General features: G+C 40.9%; 1 protein-coding gene across 3 annotated transcripts in view; it reads left to right on the top strand.

Moving 5' to 3' along the window:
* ablim3 (actin binding LIM protein family, member 3) overlaps window positions 1-13,667 on the top strand; it is a 305,340-nt gene that overhangs the window by 84,751 nt on the left and 206,922 nt on the right. The window lies entirely within an intron of this gene.

Below are 13,667 nucleotides of genomic sequence, written 5' to 3'. Positions count from 1 at the left end.
CCATAAATTAACCATCTAAAGATTCCCAGTGGACCAATTTAGCAGTAATAATATGGAGAATGAATTCAGAGACGAGACATAGTATGTTCATGATTGGTATGTTGATGAACCATCTAAGGAAAGGGCTATTTTAGATCTATTATTGTCAAATAAAAACAGGTAATGGGGACTTTACGAAGTCCCCATTACATGCATGAATCATATGATCAATGTTTATATTAAGGTTACAGGTTATTCAGTTAAATCATAAACAAAGCATCGAATCCAGATAATTGCTTGAATCAAAAATGCATAGAGGACTGTGGACTGATTGCTGACGAATGTGATTTGTATAAGTATTTACTTGGTCAGCATGGGCTTGGCGGGATTGAAGGGCCTTTTTCCGCACTGAATGACACTATGATAGTTCAGAGAGGTGTGAGGTGTTTGTTGGCAATAGACTGGGAAACTTCATCAGAAGGTATAATAATACATTAGCATGGCTAAAAGCTAAAGAATTAATATACTGTTAACAACAACCACATTTTCCTTTAAGCCCAGAAACCCAATGAGAAAAATTTATTTAAAAAGATATGTTAGATCGAAGGAAAAGGCATATAATGTTATCAAAAAATTATTAAGAATGAGATTTGTGAAAAATTCAGAATTGAGCAATGAAGGATAAAGATGGTAATACGGAGGGGGTATGTACAATACAAGGAAAAAATGTGACAATCATATAAGTAGACTGAATAAGCTTCCATACATAGGGAACAAAGGAATGGAAAATGTGAATATGCAGACAAATTGTTTTTGTCTAAAGACGTGAACAAATTCAGAAAGAGTGAATAAAACCTCCAAAAGGGAGGACTCTGTGCAACTACTGCACAGAGTCTTGCCACCTTCAGAAGTTTTCTGATGACTCTGCCATTGTTGGATGCATCAGCAAGGGAGATGAGGATGGGAAACTTTGTCACATGGTGTGAGCAGAATCATCTGCAACTTAATGTGAAAAAGACTAAGGAGCTGGTGGTGGACCTGAGGAGGGCAGAGGCACCGGTGACCCTTGTTTCCATCCAAGGGGTCAGAGTGGACATGGTGGAGGATTACAAATACCTGGGGATACGAATTGACAATAAACTGGACTGGTCAAAGAATACTGAGGCTGTTTACAAGAAGGGTCAGTGCTGTCTCTACTTCCTAAGGAGACTGAAGTCCTTGAACATCTGCCGGACAATGCTGAGGATGTTCTACGAGGCTGTGGTGGCCAGTGCTATCATGTTTGCTGTTGTGTGCTGGGGCAGCAGGCTGAGAGTAGCAGACACCAGCAGAATCAACAAACTCATTCGTAAGGCCAGTGATGTTGTGGGGGTGGAACTGGACTCTCTGATGGTGGTGTCTGAAAAGAGGATGCTGTCCAAGTTGCATGCCATCTTGGACAATGTCTCCCATCCACTCCATAATGTACTGGTTAGGCACAGGAGTACGTTCAGCCAGAGACTCATTTCACCGAGATGTAACACTGAGCGTCACAGGAAGTCATTCCTACCTGTGGCCATCAAACTTTACAACTCCTCCCTCGGAGTGACAGACACCCTGAGCCAATAGGCTGATCCTGGACTTATTTCCACTTGGAATAATTTACTTATTATTATTTAATTATTTATGGTTTTATATTGCTATATTTATACTGTATCCTTGTTTGGAGCGACTGTAACGAAACCCAATTTTCCTCGGGATCAGTGAAGTATGTCTGTCTGTCTGAAACAAATGAAATTAGCATTCATAAAAGTAGTACTGGGGAAAATAAAGGGACAAAAAGATAATAAACTTTAGGCCCTGAAAGAGATGGCTTTTGATTTTGTGCATGTGCCATCATATTTCAAAACACCATAGATGCCACATTGGCAAGAAGCAAATATAACCTCATTATTTATTTTAAAAAAATGAGAGAACAGAAACAAGGAATGAGAGGTAAATTATCCTGATATTGATAGAAAAGAAATTTCTGGGATCAACTAATAAGGAAGTTATAGTGGTTCACTTAGAATAGTAGTGAGAAGGGTCAACATGGAATTATAAAATAGAAATAATGTCTCCTCATTAATTCATGAAAGGGAAACACTGACTGACATAGAGTACAGCAAGCAGTTAGAAAGATAAATGGCATGATGGCTTTTATAGAAAGAAAAAATGATGCAACTGTAAAGATATTTTCTATAATTATTTTGGGTCCTGGTGACACCACGCTTTGAATATTGTGCTCAGGTCTGGTCATATTATCTAAGGAAGAAGATACTTGTGTTGGAGTCAGAGCAACTTTTATGTCTGAAGTGCCAGGTTTATCATATGAGGTAAACCAGATTGAGCTGGTGCTCTTTGAAAGTTCATGAGAATGAGGGATGATTTAATTAACACAAAGTATCCATACAGGTCTTGTCAGGGCTGACACAGAAATGAAGCTTAGTCAGGTTGGTGGGGGGTGGATATGGGAAGCTGTTTACCAACAGGAGCATTGTCTCAGAATAAAGGATGAGCTAAAATATATTTCTTTATCCATGGGAAAGAGAATGTCATGGTTCCTCTACCCAAGAGAGCTCTGGAGACAGTTACAAGTATATTTTTTAGAATTTTAGATATTAAGGGAATAAAAGGTATGGGGTTAATTCGGAGAGGTGGCTCTGAGATTAAAGCCGTGTTCTTAATAAATACAGGAGTAGGAAAACACCATCCGCCCTGCTCTGCTGGGTGAGAAGCTGACAGTGATGCAGGTGGATTCATCCCTGGTGTCATGGATTATTGATTACCTGACTAGCAGACCACAGTACGTGCGCTTGCAGCACTGTGTGTCAGACAGAGTGGTCAGCAGCACTGGGGCTCCACAGGGGACTGTCCTGTCTCCCTTTCTCTTCACAATCTACACCTCGGACTTCAACTACTGCACAGAGTCTTGCCATCTTCAGAAGTTTTCTGATGACTCTGCCATAGTTGGATGCACCAGCAAGGGAGATGAGGCTGAGTACAGGGCTACGGTGGGAAACTTTGTCACATGGTGCAAGCAGAATCATCTGCAGCTTAACGTGAAAAAGTCTAAGGAGCTGGTGGTGGACCTGAGGAGGGCTAAGGCACCAGTGACCCCTGTTTCCATCCAAGGGGTCAGTGTGGACATGGTGGAGGATTACATATACCTGGGGATACGAATTGACAATAAATTGGACTGGTCAAAGAACACTGAGGCTGCCTACAAGAAGGGTCAGAGCCATCTCTATTTCCTGAGGAGACTGAGGTCCTTTAACATCTGCCGTACGATGCTGAAGATGTTCTACGAGGCTGTGGTGGCCAATGCCATCATGTTTGCTGTTATGTGCTGGGGCAGCAGGCTGAGGGTAGCAGACACCAGCAGAATCAACAAACTCATTCGTAAGGCCAGTGATGTTGTGGGGGTGGAACTGGACTTTCTGATGGTGGTGTTTGAAAAGAGGATGCTGTCCAAGTTGCATGCCATCTTGGACAATGTCTCCCATCCACTCCATAATGTACTGGTTAGGCACAGGAGTAAATTCAGCCAGAGACTCATTCCACCGAGATGTAACACTGAGCATCATAGGAAGTCATTCCTGCCTGTGGCCGTCAAACTTTACAACTCCTCCCTCGGAGTATCAGACACCCTGAGCCAATAGGCTGGTCCTGGACTTATTTCCACTTGGTATGATTAACATTATTATTTAATTATTTATGGTTTTCTATTGCTATATTTCTACACTATTCTTGGTTGGTGCGACTGTAACGAAACCCAATTTCCCTCGGGATCAATAAAGTATGTCTGTCTGCCTGTAGGCAAAAAGGGCTGAATGGACTTCTTGTGCTTTTACTTCTCTTGTTCCTATGGGTCCAGACTTTGCCTTGTCCCCTTAGCCACACTCACTGAACAACTGTGGATTTGTTTCAGTTTTTTGGCACCGGCTTGATGTGCAAGCCTGAGGGAGTGTCCCAGTACAGATTGCCAGTTGATCATGCTGCCCACTTTGGAAAATGCATTGAACCAATTTTCACAGCTGGCCTTTGTGGTTCTGGCCAGCTTTTCTATTTGCTATCTTGGCTGAACAAAATTCACACAATAGGAGCCAATAACACCAAAACAAAAGCAAGCCCACTATAACTCCAAATTAATTTTGTCCAAGTATATAGATTTATTTTATCCAAATATATTTGGACAATATATTTTGTCCAAATTAAGTGTTATATGCGAGTAGCTACTGTAGAAAATTACTTTTAAATTACACTGTGGGTTTAGTTTTTGAATGCTTAACAGGCTCAAATGAGATTGCTCTCTCTGCGATTTTATTGGATGTGTTCATCCACTTAAGTTAAACATGTTAATACCATTGAGAGCATAGCTTAGGATTAATTTCAGACAAACCCAACAAATATTTTATGTCATTATCCTTGCATAATTTCGAGGTGTATACCTCCCTTTACTTGCTGAATAAAAGGTTTGTGTCAGCAAATTGCTCATTCTGAAAGCACTTTTCATTTCACTGCCCTTCACAGACTTGCAACCCCAAATCCTTTGACAATGGTGCTAGACTGTGGGGAACTATCAAAGTAAAATGCATCCAGAAAAGGAAGAGGAAGTAGAAATGAAGGGTCTCACCTGAAACACCGACTGTTTACTCTTTGCCATAGATGCTGCCTGGCCTGCTGAGTTCCTCCAGCATTTTGTGTGTGTTGCGAGGAAATAAATTTGGGAGAGTAGGAGATAATGCTCTGATAAACTCCTCAGCTTCGACAAACTGATCTTACTCAAGGACATGAAGCTACCCCTGTATGAGTAATGATAATTAAATTGCCGATTGCTGGTAGCTAGTACTTCAACAACTTTGAAATCCTTGCACATCACAGAAATAAATCTTTTAAAGTTTGTTTTATTTGAGATTACCTGTAAATCAAAATGTTATTTTGATTCTATTCTTGTTTTGCTTTGCAAATGAGGTTAGTATGAAGTACGTTTCCAGTGTAGACCATGTCACACCCTTCATTTGGGTACACATTTAAGAACTTTGGTTACATTTCTCTCACATAAAATTAGCAGGACTAGACGTATTCTAGTGTAGAGAGGTGTGTTTATAACAACTGGCAGGGCAGTTTCAAGGATTGAATTGCTAGAGGCATTGCTATAAATCATTAGCAAAGGAATGCTTGCCCTGCCCCCTAGCATTGAACGTGCTTATTTGTGTGTTATCTGCACTCAGTTTGGGGTCAGAGCCTAGCAGCCAGATAACTCACTGCAGCAAAAGAATGGCAGTCTACATGCACCACACCAGCAGAAGCCTACTACATTTCCCTAATAATTAAAGATGCATTTCAGTGTAGTGCTTTCTACAGGGACCCATGTTAACAAGATAAGCAATAGATACAACTATACGTATGAAATTTAATTGTTTCCTACCTGATTGCAATGATACTCAGATTAAGAATATTCCACCTTGAATACTCCACTGTTTGGGAATTTAGCTTGTGCAATTCCTTATGTTTGAGTGATACACTACGTTACACTGCATCTGGGTTTGCTGCTCTCAAAACAGCTGTGTTTTCATAGCATTAAAGCCTCAACAAGTCATAACACCTGTCGCGAGATCTCACTCAGGTACTTTGATGGCGCTGCTAGGTGGTGACTTGTCATGTGTTACTTCGATGGGAATCAACAAATATTCCCATTTAGAACTACTAAGCTGAAATCCAGAACCACAGAACAGGGTGCTGCAATATGTAACATCATCTTTAAAAAAAAATCTATTGATCTCCAAAATCGATGGATCCTGGACGGCAGACTCAGGTCAGAAGTGTGGTTTCCCTTTCTCACAATGGAAGTAGGGAACATGCGCTAGGCTACAGGTGCAATTGAAGTGCAGAAGCCTGAGACCCCCCACTCACAACTATCTTGCTGGTGAATGTACTGTACAGTGTCTGGAAAATAAAACTGAAGACCTCAGCTCAAGCTTGCAGTACCAAAGGGACATTAGAGACTGCTTTGTACATTGCTTTGCAGCAACGTGGCTGACCCATGCCATTTCAGATGCAGCGCTGCAGCTCAGTGGCTTCAACATTTTCCTCAAAGTCAGGTCAGTTGAATCTTTTAAAGATAGAGGAAGCTGAGTATGCTTCATGATTAACTCATGTACACGTACGTGATAGTTTTGTCTTAGTCCTGATTATCCAACTGGACTATCTAGTACTCAGGTAACATCCATTTTATCTGCCATGTGAGTTTTCTGCCATTGTCCAGATAGACATGTACCATTCCACCCCTGGCCAACGTCAGGTAAGCACTGGAGTAGCTGAACACCACGGTCAGCAGTCATGAAGCAGTGGATTTTGACACCTTCCCTGCCATTGGGGGAGATTTCAACCACGCCAGCTTGAAGAAGTCTGAACAATTACCACCAACATATTACCTGTGAAACTAAAGGGGCCAACACACTTGACCACTGTTATACCACCATTAATAATGTTTATGGTGCCATTCTATGCCCATACTATGCAGAGTTTGATTACTTGGCTGTACTTCTACTCCCGGCTTTTAGGCAGAGACTAAAGAACATGGCACCATCGGTGAGGACCAAGAAGGTATGGTCAAGGTAGGCTGAGGAGCATTTGCAAGACTGCTTTGAGTTGGTGTACTGGACAATATTCAGGGAATCATCTTCAGAACTGATTGAATACACCAGCTTTGTTGCTGACTTCATCAGGACCCGTGTGGATGAGTGTGTGCCTTCGAGAACATACCCGACATATCCAAACCAAAAGCCAAGGATGAATCAGGAGATTTGTAGTCTGTTGAGGGATTGATCTGTGGCATTCAAGACCAGTGATCCAGAACTGTACAAGTAGTCCATGCACAACCTAAGAAAAACAATTTTAGGGGCAAAGTTAGAGACAGAATTGGATATATGTCAGTTCTGGCAGTGTTTACATGCCATTACTTACTACAAAGTGAAACCTAACATCATGCATGGCTGTGTGCTTCACTCCCAGATGAACTAAACATCTTTTATGCATGATTTAAAAGGGATAATGAAAGTACAAGTGTATGGATCCCTCCAGCACCTGATAATCCTGTAACCTCTGTCTCAGAGGGTGACATTGGAACATCTTCGGTCAGGGTGAACCCTCAAAAGGCATCAGGCCTTGATGACAGACCTGATAGGGTACTGCAATCCTGTAGGAGTGTTTAAAGGCATCTTCAATCTCTCACTGCTACAGCTGGAGATGCCCACCTGCTTCAAAAAGGTGGCCATCATACAAGTATCCAAGAAGAGCAGGGTGAGCTGCCTCAATAACTCATGCCCTGTTGCACTCACATCTGCTGTGATGAAATGCTTCCAGATGTTAGTCATGGCCAGAATCAACCCCGGCTTATGAAAGGTCCTGGACCTGCTGCAATTTGCCTATCACCACAATATGTCTACAGCAGCTGCAATCTCACTGGTTGTCCACTCAACCTTGGATCACCTGGACAGTAGCAATACCTACAACAGGCTACTGTTTAATGAAGAATACGTACACATCGCTGGAAGAACTCAGCAGGTCAGGCAGCATCCATGAGAAAAGAGTAGCCAATGTTTCGGGCCGAGACCCTTCATCAGGAACATCCTAATGAATACAGCTCAGCTTTCAACACCAACATACCCTCAATATGAATTGTAGTAGATTTGTCAGGCAGGATTTTTCTTTCAGGAAACCATGTTTGCTTTGACCTATCTTGTCATGTGCCTCCAGGTATTCTGTAATCTCATCCCTAACAATCAGTTCCAACAACTTCCCAACCACTGATGTCAGGCTAACAGGCCTATAGTTTCCTTTCTGCTGCCTCCCATTCTTCTTCACTGCAGTCTCATAGACTCAATCCCAGATTTAGCTGATGCAGTACATACAGAAAATCTTAAAGGCCATGTACTAGCTTCTTTAATGAATCTCCCCGGTGCCAATAAATTTCTGGGCTGTATTTTCATCAGGCAAGAAGACTGATATGTCCTTGCAGGAGATTTCTAAGCAGATTAAGTTCAAACTTGGAAATGTACTGAGATAAACACAAAGGCAAGGAAGTAAGGAAGGGATTAAATCAAATTAAATGAGACAACATGTCATTTAAAACATTGTAGTTTTATTTTTAAATATATAACAACAATAATTAGTATCTGTATTAATGAGATTCCACAGTTGCCAAGATAAAATCTTAATGTCAGTGAGATTGTTTGGCTTATGTTGGCAAGCATAATTCTTTTCTGGCATGTTTACTAGTGCACTAGTGGATAAATATTGTAACATCCCATCTTTCATGTGTTTTTAATCATACCTGCCAGTTGGAAATACTAAATTAAGCCTGTTGAGATGAGGATACGTCAAGCAGAAACTTTCTGAATTCCATACTTAATTGTGCCATTGGCAAATACTGATTTACTGTATAGTGAATGAACGCTGATATTCAAACCATTATTTGATCTTAAAAAAAAAATCAAAGATGGATCTACCTGAGGTCTGTGCTTCAGCATTCGTTAGCAATATGACTTGAATAGTTCCCAGATGAGAACTGTAGGGAGCACGAATCCAAAAGGTGGTTCTCTTGGTGTGGCCACGAAAGCAGGAATGCTTTTTGGTAACATCAAACTAAATCTGTTCTGAGATGAAACCTTCTTCTCAGCTGATCCCATTAACCCAACCACCCCCAGTCTCTCTTCTGCCTTACCTCTCCCTCTTATTTGTAACCCCCCCTTTTCCTTGCTTTTCTTACTTCAAGTTCCTCAATTGTCAGGAACCATCTCCAATTGACCCTACTGAATAAACAGACTTCGTCTCCAGTCATTTATCTAGTCTTCATTCTGGCTGTAAGTCAAATGGAACTTGGAGTAATAGAATTTGAATGTTCATTTGCCTTACATATTGCTGTATTTTCACTTGTAGAATTGTTATCCTCATCAGTATTCTGCATTACTGTAACCATCAGTTCCACATTAACAAGACCCATGGCCACAATATCTGAGTTGAAACAATACCAAAGGAATGTTCAAATACAGATTGGCATCATCAATAGCTCCACCAATTCCTGTCTTCTGCCAGGGGCATCGTTACTGTGGCTTTACTATGTACCCCAAAGCTGCATGGCCAGATAAACCAAGTCCTGAAGGAAAAAATGTTCACATTTAACAGATTGAAATATCTTAATACTGCTGTAATTATGGAAACAAATATTGTTCAATTGATATTCCTTTTCTAAACTTCTCAAGAATTAAATGATGCAATTCAGAATATTGAGCAAAAAACTTCATTTGTTAAAGTTTCATTTTTGTAAAGTCTTTGCAAATTACCCTTCAGTTCTTTGTTGCTTAAAATCATTCATGATAAACAATGTATCAGTGGCTCAATATTTCAATTCCCTCTTAAGAATTGTATTTCTATTGGAATACCACATTTTCCCACATAAGATGGTAAAACTAAGGATTTGCATAAATGCATAAACAGAACAATCATTTTTAAGACTGTGAATGGAAGATCACTCTAAGTGCTCGTTGATGTTTATCCCTTCATGACAACCATTTTAAAAGTTAGGCTATTTGTTCATTTATTCAAAGTTTTTTGGGATGTCTGATACCCGATACTAAATCACATGGGTATTCTACAAATTTTATCTCTTGGGATCCAGCACCAACCAAATTTTCCCAATCTACCAGCATATTGAAATCGCCCATGACTATTGTACTACTGTAACATTTTGACATGCATTCTCAATCTCCTAGTGTAATTTGTAGCCCACATCCTGGCTACTGTTCAGAGGCCTGTATGTAACTCCCATCAGGATCTTTGTACCCTTGCAGTTTCTGAACTCTACCACAAGGATCCTATATCTTGCAATCCTATGTCACCACTTTCTAAACATTTAAAACATAGAACATAGAACAGTACAGCACAATACAGGCCCTTCGGCCCACAATGTTGTGCCGACCCTCAAACCCTGCCTCCCATATAAGCCCCTACCTTAAATTCCTCCAAATACCTGTCTAGTAGTCTCTTAAACTTCACTAGTGTACCTGCCTCCACCACTGACTCAGGCAGTGCATTCCACACACCAACCACTCTCTGAGTGCAAAACCTTCCTCTAATATCCCCCTTGAACTTCCCTCCCCTTACCTTAAAGCCATGTCCTCTTGTACTGAGCAGTGGTGCCCTGGGGAAGAGGTGCTGGCTGTCCACTCTGTCTATTCCTCTTCATATCTTGTACACCTCTATCATGTCTCCTCTTATCCTCCTTCTCTCCACAGAGTAAAGCCCTAGCTCCCTTAATCTCTGATCATGATCCATACTCTCTAAACCAGGCAGCATTTGATTTTATTTTTTTACCAACAGAGCCACCCCCCCCCCCTCTGCCCGTCTGCCTATCCTTTCAATAGAAGGTTTATCCTTCGATGTTAAGCTCCCTGCTATTGATCTTCTTTCAGCCACAACTCAGTGATGCCTACAATATCATACCTGCCAAACTCTAACTCCACTACAAGATCACTTACTTTATTCTGTAAACTGCATGCATTCAAATATAACACCTTCTGTCATGTATTCATCATCCATTTCAAATTTTCCCCCAAGTTACATAGCAACTCACTCATTGACTATAATTTTGTCCCCTCATCTGTCAGGAAAATCCTCCCTGACAGTCGAACTGCACTTTGCATCTAATTGTATACCAACTGCCCAAACCTCAGCAATATCACTCTGGTTCCAATCCCCCACCAGTTTAGTTTAAGCCCTCTCCAACAGCTCCAGCAAACCTGCCCATAAAGTTATTGGTCCCCCTTGGGTTCAGGTGTAACCCATCCCTTTTGTACAAGTCATACCTTCCCCAGAACAGATCCCAATGATCCAGAAATCTGTACCCTGCCCCTGCACCAGTTCTTCAGCCATGCATTCATCTGCCAAATCAACCTATTCTTACTCTCACTGGTGCATAGCACAGGCAAAATCTGAGAGATTACTATTCTGGAGGTCCTGCTTCTCAGCCTTCTACCTAACTCCCTAAAGTCTCCTTTCAGGATCTCTTCCATTTCCCTGCCTCTGTCATTCATGCCATTATGTACCGTGACTTATCTCAGCTTTTTCTTCCCCTTTATAATACCCTGGACACAATCTGAGACGTCCCTAGCCCTGGCACCTGAGAGGCAACGTACCATCCGGTTATCCTTTTCATGCCCATGGAATCTCGTGTCTTCTCCCCTAATTATGCAATCCCCTATCACTACTGCCATCCTCTTCTCCTTATAAGGCCATAAGATATAGGAGCAGAATTAGGCCATTGGGCCCATCAAGTCTGCTCCAACATTTCATCATGGCTGATCCATTTTCCTTCTCGGCCTCAGTCTCCTGTCTTCTCCTCATATCCCTTCATGCCCTGACCAATCAAGAATCTATTAACCTCTGCCTGAAGTATACTTGAAGACTTGGCCTCTAGAGGTGCATGTTGAAAGAATTCCACAGATTCACCACCCTCTGGCTAAAGAAATTCTTCCTCATCTCCATTTTAAAAGGACGCCCTTCTATTCTGAGTCTGTATCCTGAGTCAGTTTTTGCACATCTTTTCCTAGATAAAGGGCCCAAAATTTCTCACAATACTCCAAGTGAGGCCTCACCAGTGCTTTATAAAGCCTCAACATTACATCCTTGATTTTATATTATAGTCCTCTTGAAATGAATGCTAAAATCATATTTGCTGTCCTCACTACCCACTCAATCTGCAAATTAACATTTAGGGAATCCTGCACAATGACTCTCAAGTCCCTTTGCACCTCATATTTTGATTTTTCTCTCCATGTAGAAAATAGTCTGCCCTTTTATTTCTTTGACCAAAGTGCATGACCATACACTTCTTGACACTGTATTCCATTTGCCATTTCTTTGCCTCATCTCCTAATCTAAGTCCATCTGTAGCCTCTCTGTTTCCTCAAAACTACCTGCTGCTCCACCTACCTTTGTATCATCAGCAAATTTTGGAACAAAGCCATCAATTCTGTCATCCACATTATTGACATATAACGTAAAAAGAAGCTGTCCCAACACAGACCCTCGTAGAACACCACTAGTCACCAGCAGCCAACCAGAAAAAGCTCCTTTTAATCCCACTCTGCCTCCTGCCCATCAGCTACTGCCTTTTCCATGCTAGTATATTTCCTGTAATACCATGGGCTCTGAACTTGTTAAGCAGCCTCAAATGTGGTACCTTGTCAAAGGCCTTCTGAAAATCCAAGAACACAACATCCATCAAGTTTCCTTTGTCTATTCTGCTTGTTATTTCTTCAAAGAATCACAACAGGTTTGTCAGGCAATATTCTCCCTCACGGAAATCATGCTAACTATGGCCTATTTTGTCATGTGCTTCCAAGCACTCTAAAACCACATAATTAACAATCAACTCCAACATCTTTCCATTCCACTGAAGTCAGACTAACTGGCCTGTAATGTTGTTATTCTGCCCCTCTCCCTTCCTGAAGAGTGGGATGACATTCTGGAACCATTACAGATTTTGAGCCACAGCACCAGACTCTGTGCCAGAGACCCGGTGCTACAACATACAATCGATTAGTGAGACCATATCTTGATGTATTGTGTGCATTTCTGGTCATCCATTGATAGAATGGATGTCACTTTGCTGGAAAGGCACAAAAGAGGTGAATAATGATGTTATCTAGATGGGTTGGGTTATAGGAAGAGGCTGAATAGGCTGGAATTCTTTTCCCTGGAGCATTGGAGATAGAGGGTGACCTTATATAGATAAATTAAATCAAGACAGGAATAGATAACATAACATTCTAATTAGGGCAAAAAGTTCTAGATGCTGGCACTCCGAAGCAGAACAAAAGTTGCTGGTCACACTCAGCAGCATCAATGGGAAGAAAGACATCTCAAGTCAAAATTATTCATCTGATGCTGATCCTCCCCAAGAATGCTCCTTGACCTGATGAGTGATTTCAGCATTGCATGTTTTGTTTGAGCTTGATGAACCAGTTAGCTTTAATGTTTTCTTAAAGCTGGAAAGGGGTATTGAGTTTTGGTAATCAAGAGGTTAGGAAGAGTTGGTTACCATTCATGGGAATGATTTAAGATTGGGAATATCCAAAATCAGAAGAGGCAGATACATTTGAGTGTTATAGAGCTGGAAGAAGTTATTATGAAGAAACAGACTTTCTCCAGAGGTTAATTGTTGTGTTTCTTTACAATAATAACAAAATAGTAGCATCTATTAAGGAAGTTTGGGTGTACTGTTAAACAGGTCTAATCTTTTTTTGGGGAAAAATGGTATCTTGAGAGCAGACAAAATAATATTGCCAAAAATGTGTATTTAATGTGCATTATGGTTATTGAGAGAATAGGATGAAAATACTGCAAACTGTTTCTCCATTGAGAGCAAAGACAAAAAAAACCTTAAAGTGCAGATAGTTTCCAGCTGAAATTAAAAACATTGATTGTAATACTCTGTCACTGATGATGAGTAAAGAGGGTAGCTAATAAATCATATATTGTCATTGTCTAATCACACCAGAAACATTGTTGCCATAGCATTGCTCACAGTTCTATTCTGTGATGACCAAATTTGGCATTTTTGAGGTGGTTTACAAAAGGAAAGCAGTATGATTCTTAAATTGTCT

The sequence above is a fragment of the Hypanus sabinus genome, chromosome 15, assembly GCF_030144855.1.
Source record: "Hypanus sabinus isolate sHypSab1 chromosome 15, sHypSab1.hap1, whole genome shotgun sequence".
Taxonomy (NCBI): Eukaryota; Metazoa; Chordata; class Chondrichthyes; order Myliobatiformes; family Dasyatidae; genus Hypanus; species Hypanus sabinus.
The sequence above is the reverse complement of the archived record's forward strand: the minus strand, read 5'-3'. Positions and strand labels throughout refer to the sequence as shown.